Below are 15,420 nucleotides of genomic sequence, written 5' to 3' on the forward strand. Positions count from 1 at the left end.
GTGCTGTTCCTGGTGAATCTCCTCAGTGCACATCTTGCTCATCACACCAAAGTCTTGACTTCCTGCTGCTGAACAACCTGGGCTGATCAGTGTTGTGGCTCAGGCCAGTCCAGGTGGGAAGCTTACCTGGAGTCTGGGTCAGTGTGGTTAGAGCACACCTGCAGCAACTGGGAGTCACAATCAGGATGCTGCTTATTAGGCACTCATACCAATCACCCACACCTTGCTCATCTTTTACCACAAGCTGCTTATTTAACCACAAGCCTGGGGTACCAAGCTGGGCTTTTTCAGAGCTGGACAGACAATTCCAGGTGAGTAGAGATCCCCATGATGAATTTATGGCCAGCACTTCAGCTGTTGTCTTGCTGATGTCTATGAGTGCATACTCAGGCTATCCTGTGACGAAGCTCTCTCAAGTCCTTCTTGGAAGGGAATTCTGCTTCCTGCATGTGTAGCTGGATGCTTTTTTTTTTCTTATCTGTCTGTTTTATTAGGAAATTAGTGAAAGTTAAATTAATATCAAACCCAAATATTCTTGCTATCAGCAAAGCTGGCTACATTCTGTTCTACCACCAAGTGGCCAGAGAAAAAAATGAACATCAGTCTACTTAATAATCACTACTTATCTATTGTAAAAGAAGAACCCTGTCTTGATCTCTCTTTGGAATGGAAAACAAACACAGTTCCATCAATCTTTATCCTTCAGCAATGCTTTTGAATGTTTTTATAATTCATGATGCTCTCTTGTCCATCTACAGCTGTGTTACAGTGAGGTGGCCAAAGCTGGATATATTAACTTGAGGCAAGTCTAGCACTATAAGGAAAATGTCATTCCATTCTTCACCTGTCAGTACATTCTGGCATGTTTTCCCCCTTCTTTTCCTTGTTTTGGTGACATCAACTTGTTGACCAGAATTCAGTTAGCATTGTTGAAGTCTCTTCTCTGAATATTGCTGCCACTTGTTTGTAAATGTTTAAATTTGTTTGTTATAGATTGATTTTGTACCTCTCCATTTTGTTCCATCTAAATACAGATGTTCTTCCCACTTTCTTGAGATTGTTGACTTCTAATGATACCTGCTAAAATGGCAGCTGTGTATCTCTAAGGGCTGTTTATGCCAGTAGCTCTTGAAGCTGCAGCTGCTGTGCCCCCTGTGGAGCAAAGAGTTTGACAGCAAAGAGCTGTTAAGAGGATTTTCTAGATATTTGTACACCAAATTGTGGTGATTTTAATCTACGTTTGATTTCCTTTCTATGCTCTGGCAACATTATGTGGGCAAGGATTAAAACCACTGTTTTGTTACTTTACTTATCAAAGTAAATCACCCTAATGCTTCCCCCCATCACGGGGACTGTTACCCCATTAGATGGAACATAATAAATTTGTTCTTGAGCATTCTGTATTGATAGGCTTTTTTCGTAATTATGCTACCTTCTGCTTACTTGTAAAATGATTTTTCAGATTTTTTTTCATCTTTCTACAAGGTGCATTTAAGTAATTTGCAGTTTACTGAGTTGTGCTTTTAAAGATGGGACCTTTGTTTGCCTTCTGTTTGTCCAGAACCTTCCAGAATTACATGAAGATCAATGTTATTTATTCACAGATTAACTGTTACAGCTACTTCTGAGCTGCTTTAGGGCAGACTTCATCAGCCCTACATACTTGGTTGTGTTCAATTTAAGTATCTCAGGGTGACCTGAATGTGGCTTCCATGAGGTCTAGAATTTTTGTCGTTCTGTCCCCAGACCCCGTTGTTACAGAAGGAGGCCTGCTGCCATTCCCAGTTCCTGGCTCTATGGGCATGGGGTGATCCAAGCCCTATGCATAGAATCTGCTCCACAGCTTGGATAATTTATGATGTTTCCTTTTCTCTCCGGAGAAAGAGGATTTAGCACACAGCCCCCCAGTTGGGCTGGATTGACAGAAGTGTTATTTAACCTGCTTTGTCTTTGTTCTGGACTGTGTCTTTCTCTTGATAGGAAAAATTACCTTGAGTCACCATTAATCTTTTAGTGAATGTGGAAGTAAAGAAGGCATTGATGACTTTCTTATTTTTTTCCTCTCCGCTTTTTGTGTGTGGTGTATGTAGTTTGTTTTGCAGTTCTGTCCCTGATTTTTTTTTTCTCTTCCTCATATGGTCTTCCTTGATATTAACCCTTCCTTGTGTGTTGCTATTTCCATGTTAGTGTTCAAGTTTTTGGAGTTAATTAAGATCAGAGGCATTCCATTTCCCTCCTATCAGTTTGCCACTGTACTCTTGGTGTAGTCTGTCCAGAAAATTCCAGCTTTACTCTACATTGCTTCCTATGGGAAGTCTTTCCAAGAAACCAATCTCCCCAGCTTGCTGTCATCTCCTGTTTTGCAGTCCAGTGTCCAATCTTACCTTTCCCCTGACAGCAAAACATTTGAGGTCGTGATTCTCTTTCATCCAAGTTATCTTATGGTGGCAGTGTTCAGCCAGTCCATTCCTGCAAGGTAGGAAGGTGTTCAAGGCAGCTGATGACACGGTTCAGCTCCCTCACCTTAAGAAACAAATGTGTTCCTGACACACTGGCAGGGTGGGGTGAGCAGCCTTTGACTGGCAGTGTTGCCTTTCCATAACCCTGGCTCATTTTCCATGACTTCTGGGTTATTGCTGTGTGGAAGTTTCTAACCACACTGGACGCCTTTTCCTCCCTCTGACATAACATAACATTTCAAATTCCCAGATAAATCAAAACTTTTGCTGGTGGGAACTGCATTTACAAAAGACAAAAGTATATTTGAGCTGCCAGCTGCTGTTTGTATTCATCCATGTTTGTGATCCCTGTCGTTTGCTGTTAGGGAACAAACTTGATGCGCGTGGATTTTGATTTGCGTAAAACCACAGAGAATGTGGCGTTTGATCTGAACATCTTAGAGGGCAAGGAGGATTTGGTATGTGAACAAAACTCTTCACTATTCTCTTGGGTAAAGGGCTTTGCACATCCACTCAGAGGGCAGAGACAACAGCATATAACTTAGGTGCCCAATTGCACCCTGTGTGTCTCCAAGAAGCTGAAGGAGCAGCTCCCAATTGCTCCATAGTCTGAAAACAGGCAGCTCAAAGCTCCAGCAAAAGGCACAGTGCATTCAGGGCAATCGGGTGCTTTAATGCTTTGGGAAACAAAAAGGGCTAAATTTGCAGCTATCCCATAGGAGTTATCTGTGAGCTCTATCTGCAAATAATAATTTAATCAGCTTATTTGGCTGCCCATGGTCACAAAGCCGTAAGTGATTAAAAATTATCCTTTTTGTAACAAAATAAGCTGTGGAATAAAAATGAGATTCTAAGGTGATTCTAACGTGCCCTGCTCTGGCAATGTGATAAGGAGCACTTCTGTAGACAGCCAAAGAATCTCACAGCAAAAGGTTTGGGGACTGCTACAGAGAAGTCTTTTCAGACTTTAGGGTGGTTTAGACTGAATTTAGACTTCTTTTCTTTCTTTTTTTTGCCTTTCTTTCTTCTTTTTTTTTCCTTTGTTCCTTTTTTTTTTTTTTTTCCAGTGTATTCATGTTCCTTTGGGAGCTGAATGGGGGAGAGGGACTTCTTTCAAAGGCCACATGGCTCACTTCCAATTCTGATAGATAAAGTCAACCTGCTTGGCCCCACCAACAGGAAATAGGATGCTGCCCCTTTAAGCAGGCTGTAAGGAGTATGGAATTACGGCTAACTTGGTTTGGAGCCTTTGTGTAAGGCTTTCAGGAAGAGATAAACCATTAATCATGCACAATTACTCTGACCTTGCATGAACTAAAGCCTCTCTGAACACATAAGATTACGGTCTCTGGGGACCTTGAGACACTGACACGATCAGCTCGTCCGAGGGCATTGGAAACGGCTGCACAAAATGGCTGAAAGCTTGGCCTTGCTTTCCTTCCCTTAAACCCGAGTCTCTTTCCACCCAGGACAGAGATTTATCCACATGCTTGCAGTGCACACTGAAGAGAAGTTGTTTCCCTTGTGCCAAGCTTTGAGTTCATGAGTGGAAATTATGGCAGTGCTGAAGAGAATAAATTACATTTGAGTTTTGAGGAGATGTTTTTTTAATACTTACTGAGTTGGAGCATTTCACACTTCTGCTCTCTCCCTGTGGGGGACCCTCTTTTTCTCTGGGGTTAGCACAGCTTGTAGTACAAGTGATATGGTCAGTGGCAGAGGTTGTTGGGTAGCTCTGCAGTGTAATTCACTTTTGCTGGTGTTATTCCTTTCCTGGTGCCAGCCTCACCTGTTCTAATTAGATTTTAGATTATGATTTTCATGGTCAGTTACATTCTTGCTCCTAGCTTTGTTTCGGATTTCTTTGACCTCTTAGACTCCTTAAACAACCATGTCTCACCTACTGTGATGTACTTTCCTCTGTCTCTTCTTTTTCCAGCCTCTGGCACTAGCAGCAATATGTAAAATAATAACGAAGATAAATAAGCAATTAAGCACTTGCTCATTAAGTAATTACTGATTTTAACTTGTCATTTTTCAAAATTAGAGTGAGCTAAAAGCACACATGAACAGTTGCAGAAGCTCGGCTGACTCAGTGAAATGCAGTTTCTTGTTTGATCCTTCATCCTGTGTTTGATCCCTACAGCTTCATTCACTTACCAAGTTTATACTGCTATAAATATTTTACTTGCATATGTGATCATTTGACATTATTATTTACTGCAGTGTGACACCTATTTTGAACGAATTTTACATTGCTTTAGCTATCTTTCCTCTTTCCACTGACGTAGCAAATTTCTGTTTTTTCAGAGATGTGGTTTTAAGAAGATGGAGATGGCTCACCCTGCATTAAAGGACTGGGCAGGGGATTTCAAACTAAAATATGTGTCCAGTTCTGACCAGCGCCTCCGTGTTGCTGTGTAAGAAGATGGGTTAGTCCAGAAGGAATAAATATGGTCTTCACAGAGTGAATGATGCAGAGAATGTGTATTAGGAACTTCTCCCTGAAAAGGGGTTTAAAAGGTAGAATCATAGCATTGAAGAATGTCCTGAGCTGGAAGGCACCCACAAGGATCACTGAAATCCAAAAGGTGGGCATAATTCAAATACCATGGGGACAAGGACAGCAGAGGAATTGCTTTACCAGGTAAGATCTCTGGCAGGAATGTCAGACTTGTTGCTTCAGGACATCAGTCGCTCTCTAACGCTGAAGATAAATAAGGAGAAATTCTTTTATAAGGAAGATTTCTCCAGATTGTTTGCTGCAAGCCTTCTGCACAGTGTCCCTGACTGTTTCCATAGACTTAGTTCATGGGTTTGGTAACAGCTGATTTGTATCAGAAGGGTATTAAAAGGCTCCCTGTGCCATCAGGCATTGAGGATGAGAGCCTGGTTTGAGGGAGCTGTCCGGTCCTAGCTGGAGAAGACACATACTGTGCTGCTCTTCTTCATGGATATTTTATTAAGTTTTTTTCCTTCTTTTATGTTTTCCACTAATGTGTTCTAAACATGCAGCCAATGGTTAAAGGGCTGTTGGTTCTAAGAAATATTCAGCAGAATGTAAACTCATTGAAAACAAAACAAAACAAAAATAGCGTGGGTGCTAAGGGACAGACTTGTCCTGATTGTGGTGCTGTGGGGCCACAAGTGCTCATGGCATTCTTGGGCAGCTTGGGCTCACAGCCAGTTTTCAGAGAAGCACGAATCCCAACCCTGCTCCGCTCTTAGGAAAGGGGCTGTGGAAGGGATGGGAATTAGCTGTGAGACGGAAAAGGCAAGAGATTGCTATCAGGAGGGGATGAGGGGAGTCTGTGCTGCAGAAGCCAAAGTCAAACAAAGGTAGATTCTTACCTGATGTATCCCAGCTGAAGTCAGTGTCAGAGCTGCATCAAAATCAGGCTTGAAGGGAGCAGTATCAGGCCCACATTGTTTTTCTGCTTTGTTTTTAGTGCTGTTGCACCTCGTTGTGACCAAAGGCGTGGAAAGATCCACTGTAAGAGGTTTAAAGTGGAACAATTCTTTATTTGAAGGGAAAAGGACAACCCGCTGCTTTTTGGGTGCAGTCCAGGTGTGCATTCCGTATCTACACTGCAGTGCTGTCAGTACAGCTGTGTAGCTCTTCCTGAGGCAGCTGTTAACAAGCTGGCCTTGATACTTCTGCCTGTGCTGCCAGAACTGTAATAGACTCCATGTGTGCCTTCTCCAAAAATACTACAGACTCTGCCTCTCACTATACTCCTAGGAGTACTGATGGTCACTACCTTAAAACTACCTCAGCCGTGTGTATTCAACCTATTCATGCTTTGGACTGAAAGGGTGAGTATTTTCTTTAGTTTTAGATTTGATTCTACAAAATCTAAGACCTGACTGAATGGTTTCTGTAAGTAAACCTGTCCTGATTTTACCATTCTCCATTTGGAATCTCAAAGGCTTTGTTTGTGTGGGTCTGAGAGATAAAAATGGGGAGAGAGACAGTCAGGCAGCAGAGATCTGTGTAGATAATTCTCTGCTGCTGGCAGTCCAGGTGACTCATTTAAAGCAGTGGAAGAGCTGGCTGAGGGCTGTTCCATCCTAATAGGGAGGAGAGAACTCCAGGGGTTAAAGGCAAGAGCATCCCTTTTATAATTAGGACAGATCAGAAGTGGAGCAAAATGTTCTTGCAGCTGAATCAGCTGCCCTCTAACCAGCCTGGAGTCTGGAGCTGGGGCCTGATGGACACTTGTACAGAATGCAATTTAATCTGTAATGGCTGAGGAGGACTCCTCAAAGTCTGCGGCAAATGGCAATTATTGTCCCTTTTTGTCACATCCCCCCCAACCAAAACAAAAAAGGAGGAAAATTAATGAAAATAACAACAGGGAAGGATCCTAACTAGCATGCCCTGCCTCCCCCTTTCTCTTTAAAAATCCTCTGCAATGTAGTGACTGAAATGAGCTGCCCGGTATAATAAAATCTCTGGAGCACCAATGTGAAACGAGAATTCCTCCCCCACACACAGGCACACACACCCCTTCTCCCTAATGAGCAGGGAGACGCCAGCTCGGGGGCTGCAGCCAGTGTTAAATTAGCAGAGAAGGCCATCGAAGTGGGCTGACTCCAGCGTAAACTGCCTTAAGTGTCTGTTTATTAAATCACACCAGCGCTTAGAGTCTGCCCTGCTGCCACATCAGAGCTGTCTGCACACAGACGAACCCTGGCCAGTCCCGGGGGAACCTGGGCCAACTGGATACTGGTGGTAATAAAGGCAGGGGGAGGAGGGAGCAGCCCTCACCAACAGCCCCTCGTTAGGTTCCATCATGGGTTATTCTTCTAGAGCAGAAAATCCTTTATTTAGGGTCACTGTTTGCATTTGTAGCAGTGGGGAAACCATAAAGTTGTGTCCCTCTCTCCTTGTTAGGAAGCAGGAGTAGAGGCAGGCACTTGCTTGCTAAACTGGTGTGTCTGAGCCTTGGAAGTGGCTTTCCTGTGTCAGTCCTTACAGGGAAGTGTGGCCTTCGCTTTCAACTCAGTCGTTGAGTTACAATGGGAGAAGGTTGTTAATACCCAATGATTTTCTAAAAGAATTCCCTGGTGTCAATGTATCTAAGCCTTTGGAAATAAAAAATTCTGCTGTTCAAACCTTAGGTTATCATACTAAAGCAGGGAAAAATCAAAATGCTTCAGTATATTTGTGCAGTGGGAGGTACAGTGAGGGTTTAATTCCAGATGGGATTTCTACACTTGCCTGCTAAACAGTAATACCACATATTCTGCAGTTAAGGCAGACAGGAGAGAGATATTCAAGCTGGAAACTTTGTTCTGTAAGTCAGGAGACATCACTTCTAATGCTGTTAGTTCTGAAACAAAAGCCCTACTATGTTCCCCTCTTTCTCAAGGACTGGTTTTTAAACACAGGTGGAACCAGGGCTGCTGGTTTATGACTCTGCTGCTTACATTACCAGTGGCCCTGTCTTGCTCTCTACTCTACACGTCCAAGATAAGTATTCTTTTTTGCATAAATCCCTGGGGAAAATTCTGGGGAAAAGTGGATAACCCTCTCATCCCATATGGAGGCATAGAATGAAGTTTTGGAAGAGTGTCTGAAATAGAGTTTGTGCTCACGAGTGGCATGGGCTTGCTGAACAGCTCTTCAAGTTGCCATCCTCCCACTTAGGCCTGGTCTTTCTCTGTGATAGATTTTTAAGCTTCAAACAAGTTTCATCCATGTGTTGTCAGGTCAGGATGTTGAATGTACAGCATGTAGCTCCATTTTTTTGTTTCAGCTAATTGGTGGATACTTCCATACTTGTGTTCCCTGCTCAGCCTGCTGGTTTATGTCTTCCATGAGGGATTTTTGCTGCTCATAGGCTTCCAGAGGCTCCATTGCAGCCCAGATTCCACTTCCTGTTAAAGCAGGTTTGGAGTCATGGTCAAACATCCTTTTGGGAGGTGGGCCATTGACATTGGAGACGAGCAGCAGTTGTTGAGCCAATTTGTATGAGGAAGGAGCCATGTAAAGTTTAATATGAAGTGGTTGGTTTAGCTGGCAGAAAGGGAGAGGTGGGCTGTTTTCCATTTCCCTTTAAAATGTCAAACACTAATAGTCTCTTCCGACCATCCTGAGATTGCCAAGTAATTGACTCCCGCCTACAGCAAAAACCTCCCTGATCCACAAAGCAGGAAGCTGATGACAGCAATTGCCTGAACGTGTCCAAATTAGTCAACCCCTGACAGCCCCAGCAGGGTCAGCAGTGGCAGCCCAGGGGTCGCAGGGCAGCAGGAGATGGAGGTTGAAGATTGCCCTGCTTCCTATGCCCTCTCATGCCTCCAGGACATAGCAAGGACATGAGGGATTCCCAGCTGGAGCAGCCAGCACCTGAACTACGTGTCCAACAGAGACGTGTTTATCCAGAGGATCTGCTGTAAATTAGCCAAAGCAGGGGCTTAGGGGCAGAGCGGGGAAGTGCCTGTCCCTGCGAGTGGCAGCAGAACACGTGTGTGGGGTGAGCCGGTGTCACATAGCTCCTGCTGGGTTTTCTCCAGGGTTTCCCTGCTCTGCTGCGTGGGACTGACCTGTTTACAACTTGCTGGGGTCTGTCCCAGGGCTGAATTATATTTTCTGTAGCTTCATTTGTTCTCTCTGTGCAGTCGATTGCAGGAAAATGTATGGACATAGAGTATTTAGGAATATGCACACAGCCCTGGAGCTCAGAGAGGAGACAGAGAAGGGTGTCCACCAAGCCATTCCTGAGCCTCTTCAAGACATCCAGTTATGTGTGCTGGGTGGTTTGGTTTTATAAAGTGGTGGCAGTAAAGCAGCAAAGAATCTCTGGCCCCATTCCCCTCTCTCTTGCCTTTGAAAGGACTTCAGTGTGCCTGTGACGTCTTGAAGGCAGCTCAAGCATCTAAGGGTTGTGGCCTTTTCATAAGATTATTTTAGGACTCGGAGAGAGGACAGAGGGAGAAAGAGAGAAGCACTGTCTCAGAGCTCCCAAGCAATACCTCTGTTGTTACAGGCAGGATGAGAAAGTTTGAAGAGCAGGCTCTTTGTGTGCTAGGCTGTATTCCAGTCTGTGCTTCCTAAAGCAGGGGAGCTGGGGACAGGGAGCCTGCCCTGACAGCTCCCTGAGCACGCTGCTGCAGGTCAGGACCTCTGCCCGGGGAAGGAGCACTGCCTGTGGGCCTCCCATGTCTGCTCATGGAAAGCTCTGTCACACTCTGACAAAGGTCACTTTTACATCCCGTCTTCTGAAAGGTCACAGCATGACCCCAGGTGCAGGAGAAGGAGGAGAGACAAGGCAGCTTTCTCCCTTTTTCTTTTTTTTTTTTTTTTTTTTTAATTTGTTGCTACTGCCTGAAAAAAATATGCCTTGTCTTTGCTCTTGTACTGCCCCCTCTCTCGACCTGCACTGGCACCTTCTCTTCCTAAATGCTACAGCATAAGCTCTCCCTTTATAGGTTTCAATGGCTGGTTACTGGATTTTCTCCTCTTTGTCCACTTTGTTCTCCCTGCAGAGCTGTAGCTGCTGTCCCTCAAGGAATGAGCAAACACTTCCAACCCCGCTGTGCCCTCCAGGTGTAAAACTCTCTGAGCGCAGTCCTTCACCACAGCTTGTGTGAGATGCAGGAGCACAAACTGCTACAAGGATAGTTTTTCCGCTGAGGGCTGGGTGGGGGGAAAGTAACAATCCTTCTCTTACTCATCCCAGCATATAGCAGTAAATGGATACATCTCCTGATGGGAAAACTGCCTTCCCTTGCTCCTTTTTGGAGCTGATCACACAGGTCAGTGGGGCAGGGAGCACAGGTAAAGGCCAGATGCTCAGGTGTCACACACTGCTGCAGAGCTGTTTCCCAAACTAAGATTTACTGAACCAGCTAGAGCATGAAAACGATTTGTTTTTCTTGACTTAGGTAAGGCCCCATGGTTAACAAGACATATATGTGCAAACCCATAAGGCTTCAATTCAGAACTAGTTTCTTTAACTGCTGGTTCATCCTCCCAGTGTGATTTGAAATTCTTCCCTGTCATAGAATTTGCAACAGCAGTGGAATTATTTTCTGCATTTCAGATGCTAATGGAAGGGATAAATACAGGGGGTTTCTCTGTCTACTCAATTTAATAATTCTTTTCTTCAGGGCTGGCCTGAGATGCTGAATATGGTTCTCTGTTTGAGGACTGCAGGGGCTTGTCACAGATGCTGGACATGGTCCTCCAAACGGCAGACATGGGACATTAAGTTTCAGAAACACAGTTGACTTTGTGAGGGTCATAACTTGATACAAGTTATTTTATTTACAGCATTCATTCTTCACACAGAATTTCCTTAAGATGTTTAAGTAGAGATATAAAGAGTTAGAGAAACACAGAGGAGTCTCTTTTCAGACAACTCACTATAACTTTTGAACAGGGAACAGCCTGTCCCTGGCTTGTCTTCGAAAAATAGATAGCCGAGTTTCACTTTAAGATGTAATGATGTGCATCTCTCCTAGATCTCTCTGTAAGGGCTCTTACTACTCACATAGATGAGTCACATCTCTCAGAATGTTTTTTAAGACAGTGTTCCTTTAATGGAGGTACTTGCTGTGAGCCCAAAGTAATTAAGTATCTCAAGACTGTCTTACTTTCAGTTGTAATACCTTAAAAAATCCACATCTAATTCCCAGGATCTCAGAGGAAATTGATGCAGCTTGCAGACTACCCACCAGGCCAGTGGACCTGTTCCTGACCTTTAACTATGCAGATCGATGGAGTTCTTGTATATTGGCCAGACCACACGAAAGTCAAAGTCGGTGGAGAAGCAGGAAGTTATATAAGGTCAAAAACTAGGTCATGGCCGAGCTGGGAATGCCAATGAACTGGGCTACCTGTTGAGCAAAGAAAGGAAGAAATAGCCATGATGAAGAGTACCCAAAGGTGGTTTTCCAGGTTCCCACTCAGAAAGGAGACTGTTTCGCTAATTGGGTCTTAAAAGGTCTTTTCTATTCTGTTTAAATTCTTACAATATGCCCCTCACTGAGATATGAGGGTGTCTGTCTAAGGATGTCTCTCTTTTCACTCTTTTCAGCTGTGTTTGTTTTCCTCCCTCCCCTCACCCATTCTTTGCAGGTTCATGAAGAGCATTCAGACCCCATGAGGGGGTCTCTACAGATCTCCTAAGAAGATTAAGCTCTCTGAATATTTCATGCCCCTGATTGACAGTTCTTGAGGACCTCTTGTAAGCCTGGCGCCCGTATTCTTGCTTAAAAAAAGAAGAGAGAGAGGGAGACAAGAAAATCACATCCACAGAAAAAAATTGATCCTATGGGCCCGACCTCTGCTGACAGAAGGCACTAGACAGAGGCAGCTCCTCCTGAACGTCTCCCCCTCCTTTCCCTCCCGCCAGTCTCTACTGTGAAATAAAAGGAAGGTAATGGGATTTTAAGAGGCCAGGAGTAGGCAGAGGAGGAGGAGGTGGTTGTGCCCCCTCCCCTGAGCCCCAGTGCTGCGGCTGCCGGTCCCTCAGGAGCCATTGTGTGCCCCTGTCCCCGGCTCCCGTTCGGTGCCGCGCCTGCCCGTTCCTAACAAGCTGCGGGCCGAGCCACCGGCCCTCATTAGGGGCTGAGCCGGGAGCCAGCCCCGCGCTCCCCGTTCCGCCCCATTAAGGGTTTGCCCCCTGCTTGACAGCGGGAAAGGGAGCTGGCGACCTGTAAATTCTCATCAGGCTGCTTGAGAACCTCCCTGCCCCCTCAGTCAGCCCACAATAGGCAGCTGAGGAGTTTCTCCTTTCTTAGAGAGGCAGGGCCAAGCAGGTCTCCTCACGTGCTGGCTTTAGTAGAGGTTACTTGGTGGAAACAGGGGGATGAGGATGAGGGGGAGAGAAGCAGAAAGAAACAGCTCTTAGCCCTTCTTGCAGCTGGAGCACAGTGAGATTTGCTGCTGTGCTTGCTTGATACCAGTGTTGGACTGCCATGTCTTGTGTTCTGCTTCATGCTCAGAAATTGGCACAGCTTCCTGCTAGCAAATTTATGGGAATCATCCATGGTGCTGGGGATACTGCGCAGTTACGACCATGCAGATAAATGGAATGGTCACTGCTGAGTGACCAACTTTTGCAGTACTTTAACCTTTTCCTTGCTCAAGACTCCAGAGTTGCTGGACTCAGTTTGAAGTCTCCTCTTTGATGTTAGACTTGCCTTCTCAGCACGATTAATCTGCAGCCTAACACAAATCTCTATGAAACTTGAACATCCTTTCTGTGTAGGTTCAGTGTTTCTGTGTGAGGTATGGCTGCACACTCCAGCAGTGGCACTTTGGACCATGTGAGTAGGGGACTCCTTGAGGTACATGTAAGATATTACATGTAAAAGACATGGGCACTTTTATAAAGCATCTGTCGAGCCCATTAGTTATGCAATAACATCATCTTTTTAAGGTCAATTATTATTTTTACCTGCTAATTGATGTCCCATTTATTTGCAATAGCCATCTTGGTGGAATGCCAGTGCCATTCCTCAACAGTGCTTATCCTGCCAGTGTTCTCTGGATGGGGTGTGCACCCTATGTTGCAGCTCATTATTTTGGTTTGGAGGGAAGAGGAGAGCATCTCGGTGTTGATAACCATCAGGTGATACTATGCACAAGATTGGTATGCAAACAGAACCAAAGGAAGCTTTAGCTCTTGGTTAGTCTCACACCACTGGTATTAAGCTTTATGAAGGATCGATTGTTAGGGCACAATATTGTCACCCCCAGTTTAGTCCTCATGTCGGTTGTTAGTCCTGGCACTGCCACCCTGTGCCCTGCATGCGTGCCTGGGTGTACTGGGCAGACAACAAACTGTTCCAGTGCCAGTGGGTTTGGAGGAATTTAATCCTCCCCTACTGAAATGAAAAGATGGGACATGGACTAGATTTTCATCTTAAATGTAGCTGATATGAAGTGGAAAACACTAGACAGACTTCCTCATAGCCCTACCAGAGTCAGGAAGATGGAATCCTAGATCTGGAAACTTTTTTCTGAGTTTTGAAAGAGGAAGAACTATGCCCACAGTTTTCTTGTAGTGGGTATAGTCTCTATAGACAAAACCCTAGACCTAAGGTCAGTGAAACCGTTTTAAAATCCAGTTCTATAGGATAAGTCTTTCTGGTTCCTTAAAATCCCTTCCTCTACTCAGCTTCTTTGTCACTCTGAGCAGAGCAGCTGAGAATGACAGAGCCTGAAGACAAAGCTACCCTTGAGTTGTTCTCAGCTTCTGACATGGTTTGCCCAATCTCTCTCATGGACACAGAGAAGGAGCTTTTCAAAAAGTGCCTGAATGCCTCCTCATCCTCTCACCACTCCTCTTTCAGATGAGCAACAAATAAAGCAGGGAAGGCTGAATTTTTCTTGATAGCAATCTGCTGGCCTACTCACAGACTTCTGCTTCTCATCAACCATGCTATTTCATCTGTAATTAAACTAGAGATGGTTTTTCTGGAAGGAATCTGCTGATGTTTGGGACTGATGGGATGTATTCACTACCCAGCTTGAGGTATCTTACCTGCATTGATAAGATTAGGACACAAATCACACATGCTGTGCTCCTGCTCCAAAGGCTCTGGAGAAGCTTGTTTGCCTCTCTCTTCTGTCTGCACAGAGACTTGAGGTAGAGATCCTTTCCCTGGCTTAGAGAACTGGGGTATAATTAGGCAGGCAGTAAAAATATCCCTCAGTGCCACAGGAGAACTCTAAAGATCCTTGTGCACGCATGTGTTGAAATGGTCAAGGAGGTTTTGTGTCTTTTTCCAGGAGCAATTTCTATCTCTTCTATTAAGTGTGGTGCCATGTAGAGCTTATTGATAATATCACATTTTTCTGGACTAGTCCTAGGAAAATAGACCTCATCTTCTGTTTCTAGACACCTGATACAGGCCAACATACTGCTCTGCAACGCAGTCCTTAGCTCCCTACAGAACTGTGGAATAATACAAGTTGGAAGGGAGTTTTGGAGGTCATATGATCTAAGCTCAAAGGAGAGGGGAGAGCAGTTCAGAGTCCTGCTCCATCCTTAATCCCATACAACCATCTTTTCCCATTAGGGTTTCCAAGAGTCAGCATTGCCACATTCTGCCAGCCCTCCCTGCTGGAGTGGCACTCCTGCAGTGGCTGTGGCCAAGGGAGGCTGTGTGACCTCTGTGTGGAACTGTGGAACAGAGGTGGGCTGGGTTTGCTTCTGGGGTCTCAAAATTGGAAGTCCATGTCACTCATCCAGGTGGAAAACTGCACATAGCTATAGTGCTGGATATGTTAAAAAGTGGTTATCACAGTAACAGAAGAAGAAAACGAAGGGTTTCCATAAGGAATAAAAAAATAGTAATGGATAATCTGTTCTTTTTTGAAATGCTTATCCATGTTCAAAACCAGAGTGAAATTTAAGCTTGGTTTGTAGGGTTTGAAATTTCTGGATAATTTTTTCCATTTTAATTTGTGGTTAGGAGTAGAACCAGAAAGACCAAGATCCCTCACAATTTATTCAATAAATTTGGAGTTGTGAGCAGACGTAAATGTACTAGAAATCACACACAAGCTAATAATTTCCTCCAGGGTTTGGAGCCCATTTTTGCAGAGTTGGGAGGTTTGCTGCAGTTTGCAGTTAGACAGCAGTCAGGAGTGGGTCAAAGCCAGGATCTGGGGTTGCAGGGAGGTCTCTGTGACTGGGGCCCTGTAAAGGCTTGAAGATTTTTTTTCCCCATCAGGTTGCACTTGTTGCTCCACAGAGTCCAAAGCAGGCTGGGAGAGTCACTGCCTTTGCCTTCCCTCATAAGAAGAGATTTTTCACTGGATGTTATCAAAGGTCTTAAGAATGTCCCTTTGTCTGAGGGAGTGAAGATACCAGCAGAGAGAAACACTGACCTTGTCATCCAAAAGTGAGTTTTTCTATAGGAAAAAGGATCACATTTATGTTTGCAGAGACTGTGTTTTGCCTTGAAAAAGCTGGTTAAATTTGGAGTTGAAATCCAT

The 15,420-nt window shown here is 44.6% G+C and overlaps 1 long non-coding RNA gene across 1 annotated transcript in view; it reads left to right on the forward strand.

Moving 5' to 3' along the window:
- LOC109145862 overlaps positions 1-15,420 on the forward strand; it is a 233,903-nt gene that overhangs the window by 52,495 nt on the left and 165,988 nt on the right. The window contains exon 3 of the long non-coding RNA XR_005603182.1: positions 4,770-5,106. This is a non-coding gene — a long non-coding RNA (uncharacterized LOC109145862). The remainder of the gene's footprint in view (positions 1-4,769; positions 5,107-15,420) is intronic.

The sequence above is a fragment of the Corvus cornix genome, chromosome 15 (genome assembly GCF_000738735.6).
Source record: "Corvus cornix cornix isolate S_Up_H32 chromosome 15, ASM73873v5, whole genome shotgun sequence".
NCBI lineage: Eukaryota > Metazoa > Chordata > Aves > Passeriformes > Corvidae > Corvus > Corvus cornix.